Source organism: Hyperolius riggenbachi, chromosome 4 (genome assembly GCF_040937935.1).
Source record: "Hyperolius riggenbachi isolate aHypRig1 chromosome 4, aHypRig1.pri, whole genome shotgun sequence".
NCBI lineage: Eukaryota > Metazoa > Chordata > Amphibia > Anura > Hyperoliidae > Hyperolius > Hyperolius riggenbachi.
The window spans coordinates 408414067-408430056 of NC_090649.1; the positions used below are offsets into that span (position 1 = coordinate 408414067).

Consider the following 15990-nt stretch of genomic DNA (forward strand, 5'->3'; position numbering starts at 1 on the left):
CACCAATCGTTACAGCATGCAGCATAGGCCCTGGGAAGCTGGAGCTGTGTAGCTGGAGAGGAGATCGCAGCACCAGTAGAGTTGAACTGCCACTCAGCCAAGGAGGAGGAGGATGATGACAGCGAAAAGGATGTAGCAGGAGGAGAGGAGGAGGCAAGAGGCCTGCCTGCAAGTCGTGGAGGTGTCACATGTTGGTCCACTGCACAGCCACGTACTCCCTGCTTGTCAGCGGTCACCAGGTTGAACCAATGGGCTGTGTAAGTAATGTACCTGCCCTGACCGTGCTTGGCAGACCAGGCATCCGTGGTCAGGTGGACCCTTGACCCAACGCTGTGTGCCAGAGATGACACCACTTGCCTCTCAACTTCACGGTACAGTTTGGGTATCGCCTTTTTTGAGAAATAATTGTGGCCTGGTATCTTCCTCTGTGTCCCAATGGCCACAAATTTATGGGAGGCCTCAGAGTCCACCAGCTGGTATGGTAACAGCTGGCGAGCTAACAGTTCCGCCAAGCCAACTGTCAGACACCGGGCAAGGAGGTGACTGGCAGACATTGGCTTCTTCCACTCAAAGATTTCCTTCACAGAAACCTGGCTGCTGTGGGCAGAGGAGCAGGAACCGCTCAAGGTCAGAGGCGGAGTGGAGGAGGGTGGCTGGGAAGGTGCAAGGGAGAAAGCAGCTGAAGATGCTGCACCTGAAGGAGGAAGAGGAGAAGGAGGGTGGCTTTTCTTTTGTGTGCTGCTTTTGCTCAAATGCTCTTCCCATTGCAGTTTGTGCCTTTTCTGCATGTGCCTTTGTAAGGCAGTTGTCACTACGTGGGTGTTGGCCTTTCCACAGCTCAATTTTTGGAGGCAGTGAGAGCAGATGGCATTGCTCTGATTGGAGGCAGACACATTAAAAAATTTCCAAACCGCTGAGCCCCCCTGGGGTGATGGCACTATGGTGGCCTCAGCAGCTGAGGTTGAAGGGCATGTTGGCTGTCCATAGGTGGCGATACATGGTGCCAGACACTGCCACCAGCTGTTTCTGATGACGAGCTCCCCCTGCTTTTTTCAGCAACTCGTTTCCTCCTACTCCTCTCTGACTCCCCCTCTGAACTGTCCCCTTTGTCATCTTGTCTCTTAGGATTCCACGTGGCATCTGTATCATCGTCATCATCATAATCCTCCTGACCAGCTTCGTTTGCCTCAGACACCTCCAAAACTGCACCAACAGCAGGTACTTCATCATCCTTCTCCTCACACGTTACGTCCATAGTGTCGCCTAACTCAGACATATGAGATGGTGTAACTTGCTTAGCGCCTTCATCTTGTTGTAACAATCATGGCTGTGCATCAGTGATTTCTCCACCAAATAACTCCTGCGAAGTGTCAAATTCAGCGGATGTGGTGCTTGTAGTAGCGCTGGTGGCTGCAGAAGATGAGGTGTTCTGTGTTAAATAGTCAACCACGTCCTGACAATCATAGGAGTTGATAGGACGTGCCTTCTTCTAAGCACTGTACTTCGGTCCAGGGCCGCACAAAATCACATCAGCACGACCTCGCACAGACCTGCCGGGTGGCCTTCCTCTGGGTCTGCCTCTACCTCTGCCTCTACCTGTTTTGTCCGTTTTGTTCATATCGAGGGGGATGAAGTGAAAGGTATGCACTGACTTGACTAATACAATGTGCAGTCACACAGGTGCAGTTAACAGGTATGCACGGAGTGGTATATCACACTGCGTGCACTCACGTAGATAGGTGGGTGCACTGAACACAACAGGTAGGTATATGCAGTGATGGGTATTACAAATGTGCACCTGTCACACACACGTACCGTGAACAGGTACAGTGACTGGTGGTATTAAATATCACACTGTGTGCGCTCACGTAGGTAGGTGGGTGCACTGAACGACAGGTAGGCATATGCAGTGATGGGTATTAAATGTGCAGCTGTCTCTCACACACACACACACACACACACACACACACACACACTTACCGTGAACAGGTACAGTGACTGGTGGTATTAAATATCACACTGCGTGCGCTCACATACAGTGGTGTGAAAAACTATTTTAATTTATAAAAAAAAAATATTGCTTAAACAGAGGCTGACATGATTTTAACCTGATTAAAAAGTATCCCACACTAAGGACCACTATCGTGAAAAAATTCTAACATTTTAAAATGCATATACAGTAGGTAGGTGGGTGCACTGAACACAACAGGTAGGTATATGCAGTGATGGGTATTACAAATGTGCACCTGTCACACACACGTACCGTGAACAGGTACAGTGACTGGTGGTATTAAATATCACACTACGTGCGCTCACATAGGTAGGTGGATGCATTGAAGTGAACAACAGGTAAGTATATGCAGTGATGGGTATTACAATGTGCACCTGTCACACACACAGGTAGTCACCGAATGTGCTGGGCCTGGCAGTGGCACACACAGTAGGAATTACCAAGGCTGTCTATGCAACACAAGTGTCTGTGGGACACACACACACACACACACACAAAAGATCACAAGAACAAGATTAGCTCTTAAAAAGAGCTGTTGAGGGGTGCATTTTTAGCAATAAGAATCAGCAAGGAGCAAGCTAAAAAGCCTACAAGAGCCTAACTAAGCTTTCCGTATAGGTCTCTGCACAGCAGTTCTCCCTTCTCTAATTACTGCAGGCGCACGAGTGAGTCCAATGCCTGACACTGCCTGCCTTTTATAAGGGGGGGGAGTGGCTCCAGGAGGGAGTGCAGCCTGATTGGCTGCTGACTGTGATGTAGAGGGTCAAAGTTGACCCTAATGATGCACTAGGGGGCGAATTGAACTTCCAGAAAAGTTCGCTGTTCTCCGCGAACGCGGACCACCGAAGTTCGCCGGCGAACCGTTCGGGCCATCTCTAAACATCATATACCACAAGCTCCAGGTGATGGGGAGACGTCGTAAATTCAGAGTTCAAACGTGACTAGTTTGAGTACATACCCTGCATAGTTTCATATACAACTAAATATTATGTTGGTGATGGTGACCTTCATTTTTATCAAATCGGAAACCCTCTATCATTTCATTACAAAAAGTGGAAGAAATACACATTAGTTGTTTCCATCTTTTTCAAAACAAAACACTGCCCTTTTCCAGATATAACAAGTTGAATTGTATACCAAAATGATCTTATCAGGTTTGCTACACTGTAAATAAAAATTTTCTCAATTTAGGGAAAAAATAGAAACAAATAAGGTAGAAAGCTGTCTTTGAACAACTTCCTGTGACACAGGTTAGTTGACATAATTGTTCAGTAAAGCTGTGGTACCACATGCATTAAATTAACATAGATCATTGCAACTTACTGGACACCTAACCCATCATTGCTGATGTATAATATATCTCATGTGCAGACCAGTACGATAGCCTTGCTCTCAAGCCATGCCTGCTTGCTGACCCCTGATGGTCCCGCCTGCTTGATCTTCCATATAATGGCCTTTTTTAAATGAATGTTTGATTGACAAAACAATTGACAATCAATTGACAGGACCTTCTTCTTCTTCTTTTTTTTTTTTTTATAGATTTTTGATAAAGTTTATTACGTTCAGTGTTTATAATAAAGTCTGATCTATTAATCTATTAAAATGTGTATGGTCATCATTGCTGTTTTTTGACACTAGAAAAGTAATGCAGTCAGTGAGTCAGGGGTTTCGTCTACAACAAAAAAAAAACCTCCAAAATGCTCATTCTTATAAGTTCCTTTTAAGATATCAAATAAACAGAGTCTTGTATGGTTAAAAAAAGTGAAATGTATTCAACAACAGGAGAAAAGTACTATGCAGTGGTTAGCATTATTATGTAGTAGACTTGAATAATAGGTATGTGTATTAAGTAATAAGTAGTTTATCTACTGTATTAGCATATCTATCCCTTTAAGCATGCTATTGTATTCCAGTTTTTCAGTAGCTCTGTGGTTTGGTTTACCATAGTCATGAGTCAAGTATCCTTTCATATAAAATATTTATTACTATTTACGTAAACAACATTTACTTGAGCAGCACGGTGGCATAGTCCTTAGCGCTCTTGCCTTGCAGCGCTGGGTCCCGGTTTGAATCCCAGCCAGGTCAACATCTGCAAGGAGTTTGTATGTTCTTCCTGTTTCTGTGTGGGTTTCCTCCGGGCACTTCTGTTTCCTGCCACATGCCAAAACATACAGATAAGTTCATTGGCTTCGCCCTAAAAATTGGCCCTAGACTGCAATACATACACTACATGATACATACATAGACATAGGACTATGGTAGGGACTAGATTGTGAGCTCCTCTGAGGGACAGTTAGGGCCCGTTTCCACTAGTGCGGTGCGAATCGCTGGGATTCCACCGCTGACAAAATCGCATGCGGATGCGATTCCGCATGCGATTTTTGCCGCGATTTCGCATGCGATTTCGCATAGGCAGGCTATCAGCGATTTTAACCATGTCACTGCCTGGCTCAATGTACATTAGTTTTAGTAAAACGCATGTGCGATTTCCCCTATTAAATACATTGCCTGCGAATCGCCTGCATTCCACACGCAGGCGAATTCTGCAGGCCCTACCGTGCAGAAAAATCCTGCACAGAAAAACGCACCAAAAAACTGACAAGTGGAAACAGTCTCATCCACTTGTATTAGTTATGCGAATCCGCATGCAGACAACGCATGCGGATTCGCTCTAGTGGAAACGGGCCCTAGTCTTAGTGATAAGACAATATATAATCTGTAAAGTGCTGCGTAAGATGTCGGCTGTATATAAATAATAATAATACTTCTATTTAAATAGCAGTAGTGATTTAATCAAAAAGGGTACGGAGGAGTCGTGTAATATCACATTTTCCACAATAAGTGCTTACAGCTGATCTTTAATCTAAGGTTAATCGTATCATTTCAATTTTCGTTATGCAGATTTGATTGGACAGGAGTTTAGACTGACAGATCTAATTAAGTGCAATATTGAAGCAATGATTGAACCAGTATTCGGCATCCTTACATTCTATCGTCTAGACTGTAAGCTCACAAGGGCAGTACCCTCCACCTAGTGTTTCCTGCTTCTACCTGACTTTAAATGAACATGTCCCAGTATTGCTGATGGTTTAAACCAAACACAAGCTATAAATGCATGTTGTACTTGTGTTACTGATTTGTCCTGATTTGTCCTGTTTGTATTGTCTGTTGAACTACTTATGTATCTGTGCTCCCCAGTCCCACCATTATCTGTGTGGTGCTCTGTACAGCGCTATATAGATTAAAAAAATAATCATAAGAAAATAATAATGACAGAAATAGATTGTTGATCTAAGGATCAAAAATGTTGATTAAAAAATAATCTTTTCATGGTTGAATAGCGTCTGCTTTGCCCCATGTGTCTCCCTAAAGCTTAGTTCTTCTACCAATGGCCTGAGAGCTTGACATGTCTCAGCAGTAACTTGTTGTTCCTAACACTGTCTGCATTCTTTTGGACAGGACTTGTGTTACTACTGTCCTAGGGTCTATAGGGTCTATTGAAGCCACTTTACAAACCCTGGAGCTATAGCCCTGACTTCTCCTACCACCACTTCAACCACTTTCGCCTTCTCTCTCCACATCCTCTCTAGTTCATTTTTCAGACCAAGGTATGTCTCCAGTTTTTCCAGGTTCTCATATTCCTTATTCCTGATGCTGCTACAACTCGAATGCTGTAATTACAGTGCAGGAGATTTGGGCACAGCCGGTGTCACCATAGACCATAATAGCAATTAGGACTATAACGGTGCACACTGAGTAACTTCTGTGCCGTCAGAAGACGGAGCAGAAGTTACATTTAAAACACTGTAATTTGGCGTCCAGCAATAGCTGGAAGCCGAATTACATCATTCCGCACTATCCACATCGACCTGGAGGGGGAATAGTATTTAACACCGCTGGGAACTTGTGCAGTAGCAAGATAAGCCATACCAGCTGTGTCCTGCACCCAAGTCTCCCAGCTACCAATTCATATGTATGCGCTGCTACTTGGCAGTGGCACTGACAAATCTATCAACATTTCTGTCTTCTGAGTCTTGTCTACTACCACAATATACAGTTGATTGGTCAGTATCTGTCTGTCTAGATCTGTAAATCCCACAGTATCTTAGCCATGTTATTCTCCATAACATTTTGTGGAATATGCCATCTGGATAAGGTTTTAGCCCACTCACTATGTAGAATTTTCTGTACAAATACCACCAGTTGTGAACATCAGGAAGAATGTTCTTAAAGCTCTACTAGGTACATTTCAAGCAACATAGAAGCATTAAGAAGTATAAAGCATAAGAAGTATTAACTTGGGGGGCATTGGGAAGTGGGAACTTTATCCATACTGTATCCATACATATGGTTTCTGGCAAGGGTTTAGGAAAAGCGGAGTGAGGAAAGTAGAGATGCTGCCCATTTGCTATCTCGCTTGATTTCCCAAATAACAAATCCTATTAGCTACTAGGTGACACTAAGTTGTGTCTGCACACACAATCTAAGGAGAAATACAAGAAGAACCAGCAGGGCTCATGCACAGGGGGGAAGCAGACAATATCAAAAGAGACGACAGAGGCTTGATTAGAAACATGCCAAAGGCCTTAGTCCCTAAATCCAATAATAAGCATTAGAGTCAAAATGTAAAACTAAATCGGAGTCAAAGGTGACAGCAAGATCAGGGAAGGAGGACTTCAGGTGATGTTACTAAATCAGAGTCAAAGGTGACAGAAAGATCAGGGAAGGAGGACTTCAGGTGATGTAAATATGCAAGGTCACCTGTTATCATATACTGTACCAGCAGTGAGTGCTTCATCAGGAAAATAATCTGGATTATTTTACCTATTCAAACGAGCATAGAACAGTTGTGACTTGTACTTCCCCCTGGTCACCTAAGGGGTTGATTTAGGAGCATTGATTCTGGAGCAAAGAGGAATCCAGAGAAGGATGCAAATATAAGTGTGGGGCAATGAGTAGCACTCTTTCCTGGCAGTGCTGGGGTTCCTCATATATGCAAATTCCACCCACATCTCCAGAACCTGCAGATAAATGAATTGGTCATAACCACAGACACACACAGACACACACAGACACACAGACACACACACACACACACACACACACACACCAAACCAAATAAATATTGGCCTTAGGCTATGATACTGACATTAGACTATGACTAAGGTGGATATTAGATTGTGAGCGCCTCTGATCAGCATGTAGTGCCGGGACATGTACTCTGTAAAGCAGGCTGTAAATACACAATAATAATAACAAGGGAAGCAGACAAAGAGGATTCCTAAAGAGACCCAACCACAAAAAGAACCACAAGAAGGAACTAACATCCCAACAGAGAAACACAATAAAGAGGCGATCCCTCAGTAGACTGTCCTAAAGTACCCCAGGAGGGTACGAACCACATCTATCTCCTGGCTGATTGAGGCTACTACAAGTAGAAACACTGATGCAAAATGTCCTTGTTTATTAGCTGATTGCTTGTTTTTATGACATGCTGTTGTGGTAGCAACAATAAGTTGTCATATTAAGCTGTCCATCAATGACAAACAGAATGTGGAGATGAAGTTTTTACACTATCCATTTTTAAGTGACTGAAATCCCAGAAGGACTTAATCACGCAGAGTCCCGTTGCTATGATAACAGTCATCTATTTAGTAAATAGCTTTAGGTGCAATGTCAGAGGTCAGTACAATAGGTTTCTCTTGTAACCTGTATGAATGATGAGTGTCTTTTTTTTCTCATGTGAAGGTGTTTTTGCTTCACATTTGAATTATGATTCAAAAAAATCTTTGTAGTTTTGAAGTACACATTTCACCCCTGTTTGACCTGACTTTAAGTTTCTTCGGTTAGAATAGACAAAAGACATATTACAATGCAAAAATGATGAAGTAAATTCTATTTTTTTTAATCAGTTTCCTTTCAGTTTTTCTACTAAAGGGACTAAGCTCCCTCAAGTGAATTTAAAACTCAGAATAGGTCTTATGCGGGAGCATCATCATGTATAATGTAAATATGAAGACTAGTCTAAAAATCATTGCAAGATCATATAGTTAAAAAAAGTGGACGGGAGGACTACAGAGTAAAGCATTCTACTTACGTCTACATGGAAAAAAGAGCCTGGATATAGCTGCTAGTAAAATATCAGTAAAATTACCACTATTCTTGGTATTCGACTAATTAATTCCGATAGCAAAATATTGGTAAGCTTTACTGATGTTTTACTATGACCCTAACCCAGTGATGGGCCGAAATTTCCCATATGTGAAATTCCACATCGAAATTCGCAATTATGCATCATAATCATAATGCGACATTTCAGGGAAAATCGTAATTAATTTCGTATGTAATAGTAATATTTTATAATTTCGCGTAATTTTTCCACTTAGTTTTTGCGAAATTTCGCTTAACTTTGTGCTGAATTTAGTGGTTAATAGGAAAGCCCCCATACATGCTATTGACACCAAAATTGCTACATGTGTTAAAGCGGAATATAACCCTGCATTTCAACTTTGCTCTAAAACATTATTTACAGTATATTATATGCAACCAGCATTTTCTTTTTACTAGACCAGCGTTGGAAGGGTTACACAGGGCTTTAAAGTTCCTGGAGATTTCTGCAGATGCATCCGAAGCTGAAATAGATACATTTTGTTTACATAAATGTATCTAAGTGTTGAATGTGACTCACTGTCTCTCACTGAGAAGCAGCTTGGAGGACAGCCAGTGTGTAACATTTATCAATAGATACATTCAACTAAATAGAATGTATCTATCTGATCTTCTGCATATCTCTCCACGGAACTTTAAACCTCTGTGTTTAACCCTTCCAATGCTGTTCTAGTAAAAAAAAATGCTTTTTGCATATAATATGCTGTAAATAATATTTTAGAGCAAAGTTGAAATGCAGGGTTATATTCCGCTTTAAGGAGAATATTGGGTACAAGTCAAAAAAAATATTTTCCAAAAGACCTTGTAGTTTTTGAAAAATCAATTTTAACCACTTCAGGATCACAGGTTTTTTTCACCTTCAGAACCAGAGCAATTTCATTTGCCAATAACTTTATTGCTACTTATCACACTGACATGATCTATATATTATTTTTTGCAGGACAAACTAGGCTTTCTCTGGGCAGTACTTTTTGCTAACAATTATTTTATTTATATGTATTTTGCAAGGAAGAAGTAGAAAAAAATGAAAAAAAATCACCATTCTCAGCTTTCAGCCATTGTAGTTTAAAAATAAAATGTGCTATTGATGATGAAACAGACACATTTTTTTTGCTAATTTGTCCCGGTTATTACAACGTTTAAATTGTGTCCCTAGCACATTGTATGGCAACAATATTTTATTTGGAAATAAAGGTGTCTATTTTTCCGTTTAGTGTTTTTTATTTTATAATAATTATTCCAAGACTTTAATTACAAAATCCACAGTAATGACATACATATTAACAAATTCCCTAAGTTAGCAACTTATATATATGTTTTTTTAATGGTGTATTTTTTTTTATTTTATTTTTTACAAGTGTTTTGATTTTGGTAACTATGGGGTAGGGAGGAAGGGGTTAAAAATATAAAAAAAAACTATTTCATTATCCTATGGGTTAGTATATTAGACTGTTTTGGGATGTATTTTTAGTTTTTGGCCACAAGATGGCTCTATGGAGTTCTGTGTTGAATACATTTCACACGGAACAAAGTGTTTACATTTTGTTTCTGCCGGGATTTTCTTCAATCAACACTGCAGGAGGCTGTGAGTCATCGCAGCCTCAGTGATCAGGTATCCCGATCACAGAGGGGACGGGATAGCGGCGATTGCAGATGGGGAAGTGCGGCAATCGTGGCGGCGATGGTAAACAAACGTACTGCAAACGCTTATCTACTGCAGGGGCGTAGATAAGCGTTTGCACAATCCGGAAGTGGTTAAAAATTAAAAGAAAAATGGATTTTAAATTGTCACTTTTTAGAGTTTAAAAACCATTTTTTCTTTGCATATTTAAAATCGATTTTCTCAAAAACTACAAGATCTTTTTGAAAAATTGTTTTTTGACTTGTACCCGCTGTTCTCCTTAACATATGTAGCAATTTTGGTGGCAATAGCATGTATGGGGTCTTTGCTAGTCACTGCCAAAATTTAAATTAATTTACACAAAAATTACGCAACATTTTATGCAAAATTGTGAATGACTATACGAAATCAATTAAATGTACAAGTTGTTATTACGTATAGGCAAAATTGAAAAAATGTATGTGAAAATTTGCGTGATCGGAATTAGCTGATTACGATCATCCTGCCTACTCTACTCTCACACAGAACAATCCCTCTACTGATGCTTAACTCCCTCCTTCGACACAAAAATTACGCAAAATTTTATGCAAAATTGTGAATGACTATACGAAATCAATTAAATGTACAAGTTGTTATTACGTATAGGCAAAATTGAAAAAATGCGTGATCGGAATTAGCTGATTACGATCATCCTGCCTACTCTACTCTCACACAGAACAATCCCTCTACTGATGCTTAACTCCCTCCTTCGATGGTGACTAACCTTAAACCCCCATGGTGGTGCCTAACCTTAACCCCCCCATGGCGGTGCCTAACCTTAACCCCCCATGGTGGTGCCTAACATTAACATCCCACACAGGTGCCTAACCTTAAACACCCCCAGTGGTTGTTTCTTAACACCCTCCCCCTTGGTGGTACCTTTGGCTCCTTTTTCACCTGATATCATATTTATATGTTTTGCCAGCCGAACAGCTATCAGGCTACCACCTTGCAGTGCATAAACTTAAATATAGGTTGCACAGTGGAGCATTATGGTTAATAAAGTTTTCCCTCCTAATCTCACTCATAATTTGTGCCAAATGGTCAACAGCAAGCAGGCAAAGTCTACCTCAGGTTAGAATGTAACTTTCAACCTACATTTTGCTGGGACACCAGTTCCACTAATGAATATAAATTCCTAACTTCATTTGGTGCACTTCTGAAACTAGGATCCTTGCACCTGCGCTAATCACTCACATTCCCAATACAGGTATTATATAAAGGGATTTACCTAACAATGGCATTAAGCAGAAAAATGTTCTATGATATCTTTGATGTCTTTAAACGTGCCCTCAAAACTCACTTTTCCCATCAAGCATACGCTCTACCTTAGGCCACTTCCCCTTTGCCCTAAGGCCAAGTTGTACTTCCTACCAGAAAACCAAAAAAACACTGCCTCTAGGTATAAATAGTGTATACTACCCCTCCTCTTGACCGCCCCCCCAACACACATTCCATTAGATTGTAAACTTGCAAGGGCTGGGCCATCTCACCCTTTTGTGTTTTGGATTTTGATACACATTTATTCATATTTATTCTGTTACTGCTATTACGAATGTTGTACCGATTCTGTATTTTGTACCAACTCTGTATTGTGTATACTGGTGTGTACTATTGTCTGTATTATTTTGTAACCCATGTTTGTTTTTTACTTTGTACAATGCCACGGAATATGGCACTTTAAAAATCATTCATAATAATAATAAAATCTCATAAAAGTATTTTTTATTTTATTTTAGAAGTAATGTTTCAAACACAAATATTAATAAGTCTGTCCACATCATTACATATATCATCTACATTTAATTGAAACTTTAATTCCTTAAATAAGTAGATATCAGTGTGAAACCTTTAGCTGTTGTTTGCTCTTTGTAGAGCAGTTAGTGCTATTAGAAAATTGTTCACCTTTCTCCTCTCAACAACATGATGTACTTCATACAAAGCGATGCTACCACATGCCACCTATTATGCGGCTGTGCGTAATTGCAAGGTAATTTCAGGTCTCCAGCAAGATCACCTAATTGTATAAAATTGAAGTTACAGGTTCTTTTTGTTTCCAAATCTCTAAGCTGATGCTTAAAGCAAATCTGAAACGAAAATAAACTTATGAGATAATGAATTGTTTGTGTAATACGGATAATAAATAAAACATTAGAAGCGAAGAAAAGATTCTCATATTTTTATTTTCAGTTATACAGTGGGTTGCAAAAGTATTCGGCCCCCTTGAAGTTTTCCACATTTTGTCACATTACTGCCACAAACATGCATCAATTTTATTGGAATTCCACGTGAAAGACCAATACAAAGTGGTGTACACGTGAGAAGTGGAACGAAAATCATACATCATTACAAACATTTTTTACAAATAAATAACTGAAAAGTGGGGTGTGTGTAATTATTCGGCCCCCTGAGTCAATACTTTGTAGAACCACCTTTTGCTGCAATTACAGCTGCCAGTGTTTTAGGGTATGTCTCTACCAGCTTTGCACATCTAGAGACTGAAATCCTTGCCCATTCTTTTTTGCAAAACAGCTCCAGCTCAGTCAGATTAGATGGACAGCGTTTGTGAACAGCAGTTTTCAGATCTTGCTACAGATTCTCGATTGGATTTAGATCTGGACTTTGACTGGGCCATTCTAACACATAGATATGTTTTGTTTTAAACCATTCCGTTGTTGCCCTGGCTTTATGTTTAGGGTCATTGTCCTGCTAGAAGGTGAACCTTCGCCCCAGTCTCAAGTCTTTTGCAGTTTCCAAGAGGTTTTCTTCCAAGTTTGCCCTGTATTTGGCTCCATCCATCTTCCCATCAACTCTGACCAGCTTCCCTGTCCCTGCTGAAGAGAAGCACCCCCATAGCTGCCACCACCATATTTGACAGTGGGGATGGTGTGTTCAGAGTGATGTGCAGTGTTAGTTTTCTGCCACACATAGTGTTTTGCATTTTGGCCAAAAAGTTCCATTTTGGTCTCATCTGACCAGAGCACCTTCTTCCACATGGTTGCTGTGTCCCCCACATGGCTTGTGGCAAACTGCAAACGGGACTTCTTATGCTTTTCTGTTAACAATGGCTTTCTTCTTGCCACTCTTCCATAAAGTCAACATTGTACAGTGCATGACTAATAGTTGTCCTATGGACAGAGTCTCCCACCTGAGCTGTAGATCTCGTCCAGAGTCACCATGGGCCTTTTGACTGCATTTTTGATCAGCGCTCTCCTTGTTCGGCCTGTGAGTTTAGGTGGATGGCCTTGTCTTAGTAGGTTTACAGTTGTGCCATACTCCTTCCATTTCTGAATGATCACTTGAACAGTGCTCCGTGGGATGTTCAAGGCTTTGGAAATCTTTTTGTAGCCTAAGCCTGCTTTAAATTTCTCAATAACTTGATCCCTGACCTGTCTTGTGTGTTCTTTGGACTTCACGGTGTTGTTGCTCCCAATATTCTCTTAGACAACCTCTGAGGCCCTCACAGAGCAGCTGTATTTGCACTGACATTAGATTACACACAGGTGCACTCTATGTAGTCATTAGAACTCATCAGGCAATGTCTATAGGCAACTGACTGCACTCAGATCAAAGGGGGCTGAATAATTATGCACACACCACTTTGCAGTTATTTATTTGTAAAAAATGTTTGGAATCATGTATGATTTTCGTTCCACTTCTCATGTGTACACCACTTTGTGTTGGCCTTTCATGTGGAATTCCAATAAAATTGATTCATGTTTGTGGCAGTAATATGACAAAATGTGGAAAACTTCAAGGGGACCGAATACTTTTGCAACCCACTGTATAGCTTTAGTTATAACATTGCTTCATACTGTTACACTTTCAGTCTAGAATCCACACTATGTCTTTTAAACTAGGACAGTTTCATATTTTTGAGCCCTTAGGCCAAGTATGTTGTGACCCTTTCTTGTGCCACAGCGCCCCTCTCACTCCATGTGCAAGCCCCTCTTCCATTTGTATCATCCATGTACAGCAGCCCCTTTCTTTCATGAACAGCTTCCTTGAGCATGAATTTCCCATTTCACCCTTCTCTTTCATACAGAGATTAAACAGCTAAGAAACAGAGGGAGATAGCTTGAGATAAGGTTTTACTGCAGGAAAATTCAAAGGGGCATTAGCTCTTCTCTGTTTTACAGTTTAAAAGCAGGTCCCGATTTCTGGAAAGGCCACAAAGGCCCAGGCTTTTGGCAGCTGCAGGCCAAGGGGCACCTGGACATGAAGGAGGGGTAATAACCTTTAGAAAAAATAATAATCTTTAGAAAAAAGGACTGAGTTTGACCAAGTTGGTTGTCTAGCGCAGAGAAGCTCTTTTGCATAAATAACAACTCAAGTGTTTTAACTCTTCCTGTACTAGAAAACAACTTGAGACTCTTTTCTTTGCTACTACTAATGTACTATTTTACTATTCGTTATCTCATAAGTTTATTTTTACTTCAGATTTGCTTTAAAGGGCTACTGTAGGGGGAAAATGAGTTGAACTCACCGGGGCTTCTAATGGTCCCCCGCAGACATCCTGTGCCCGCGCAGCCACTCACCGATGCTTCGGCCCCTGCCTCCGATTCACATCTGAAATTTCCGATTTTAGTCGGAAAACCACTGCACCTGCACAGCCGCGCCCTCGCTCCCACTGGCATCACCAGGAGTGTATTGCGCAGGCCCAGTATGCTCTGCGCCTGTGCAGCACGCTCCTGGTGACGTCAGCAGGAACGAGGACATGGCCACGCAGGCGCAGTGGTTTTCTGACTTTAAAATCAGAAATTCCAGAAGTGAACCGGAGGCAGGGAACAGAGCATCGGTGAGTGGCTGCGCGGGCACAGGACTTCTGCAGGGGACCATTAGAAGCCCCCGGGAAAGTTCAACTCTTTTTCCCCCTACCTCCCTACGGTAGTCCTTTAAAGAGACACTGAAGCGAAAAAAATATATTATAAAATGAATTGGTTGTGTAGTACGGATAATTACTAGAACATTGGTAGCAAAGAAAATATTCTCATATTTTTATTTTCAGTTATATAGTTTTTTTTATAACATTGCATCATTCTCTAATATTTGCAGTTTACACACTACTTGGAATTCTAAATGAGTTTACAGAGCAGGCAAGTGAACTTTTGAACCCTTGTTTGCAGAGAAAAAAGAAAATACAGTGACTGACAGTTGAGCTAACAAGCTTCAGAAGACAGAGCTCTGCGACTTTGAAAGTCGTGCAGCTCAATGGCTCTTTTTCATAGATAACAACTGGAGCTTCTTAACTATCCCTTGTAACGATTGTGGAATTATCTCCGAGGTCAGCGCACAAGAGGTGCGCTGACACTGCGGAAGTCCTCCACAATCGCCTGAAAAACAGAAACCAGCTTTGGTGCAAAGCACCAGTAGAGGGGAATTCCCACCGGCAGATGGAGCTGTGGAGTGCAGAGGAATAAACCCTCTGCGCTGCCACAGATGCCAGGTAGGAATTGTACGAAGGGAAGCAACACAGGGCAAGATAGCCCCTAAAGAGAGAGAATGAGCACAGAGACAGAATGTATGTGTGTCCACCAATCTAGTCGCCACCCGGCGACGGTGAACACACAACAGCGGAAACCAAGTGGGAACGCAATCGTAAGAGTGCCGATTGCCAACAGTGACACCAGACCAAGTAGAGACAGAGCACAAGTGTAGCGAGAAAGACACAGCAAACAACAAGGAAAATAACAAACGCTAGCTAAACGCGAACTCCGCACTCATTCGCAACAGAGAACCCGTTTAAGACACGGTCACCGCGTGTTAGGCACCCAGTGACAAGTGTGCCACCCTAACTAACCAATGTAACACGAAAAAATTAATAGAGAACGCGAACGCTTGCTAAACGGTTACCTCACCGAGCCTACAGCAAGTGTTCATTCCAGACAAGACAGACAGTTGGAACAACCAGTAGCAACCGCTGCTCTGGCTTGCACCCCTAAGACAGAGTACAGAAGGAACCACTGCCACTACCACTAGGACGAGTGCGATCCAGACAGACAGACAGATGGAGCAACCAGTAGCAACCGCTGCTCTGGCTTGCACCCCTAAGACAGAGTACAGAAGGAACCACCGCCACTACCGCTAGGGCGAGTGCGATCCCAACAGACAGAACAATTTCCTGTCGACCGCCGCTGGTGACAAGACAATC

General features: G+C 41.6%; 1 long non-coding RNA gene across 1 annotated transcript in view; it reads right to left on the reverse strand.

The window, feature by feature from the left end:
- Positions 1-4078: 4078 nt before the first annotated feature.
- LOC137570896 (uncharacterized) overlaps positions 4079-15990 on the reverse strand; it is an 89300-nt gene continuing 77388 nt past the window's right edge. The window contains exon 3 of the long non-coding RNA XR_011031225.1: positions 4079-4162. This is a non-coding gene — a long non-coding RNA (uncharacterized lncRNA). The remainder of the gene's footprint in view (positions 4163-15990) is intronic.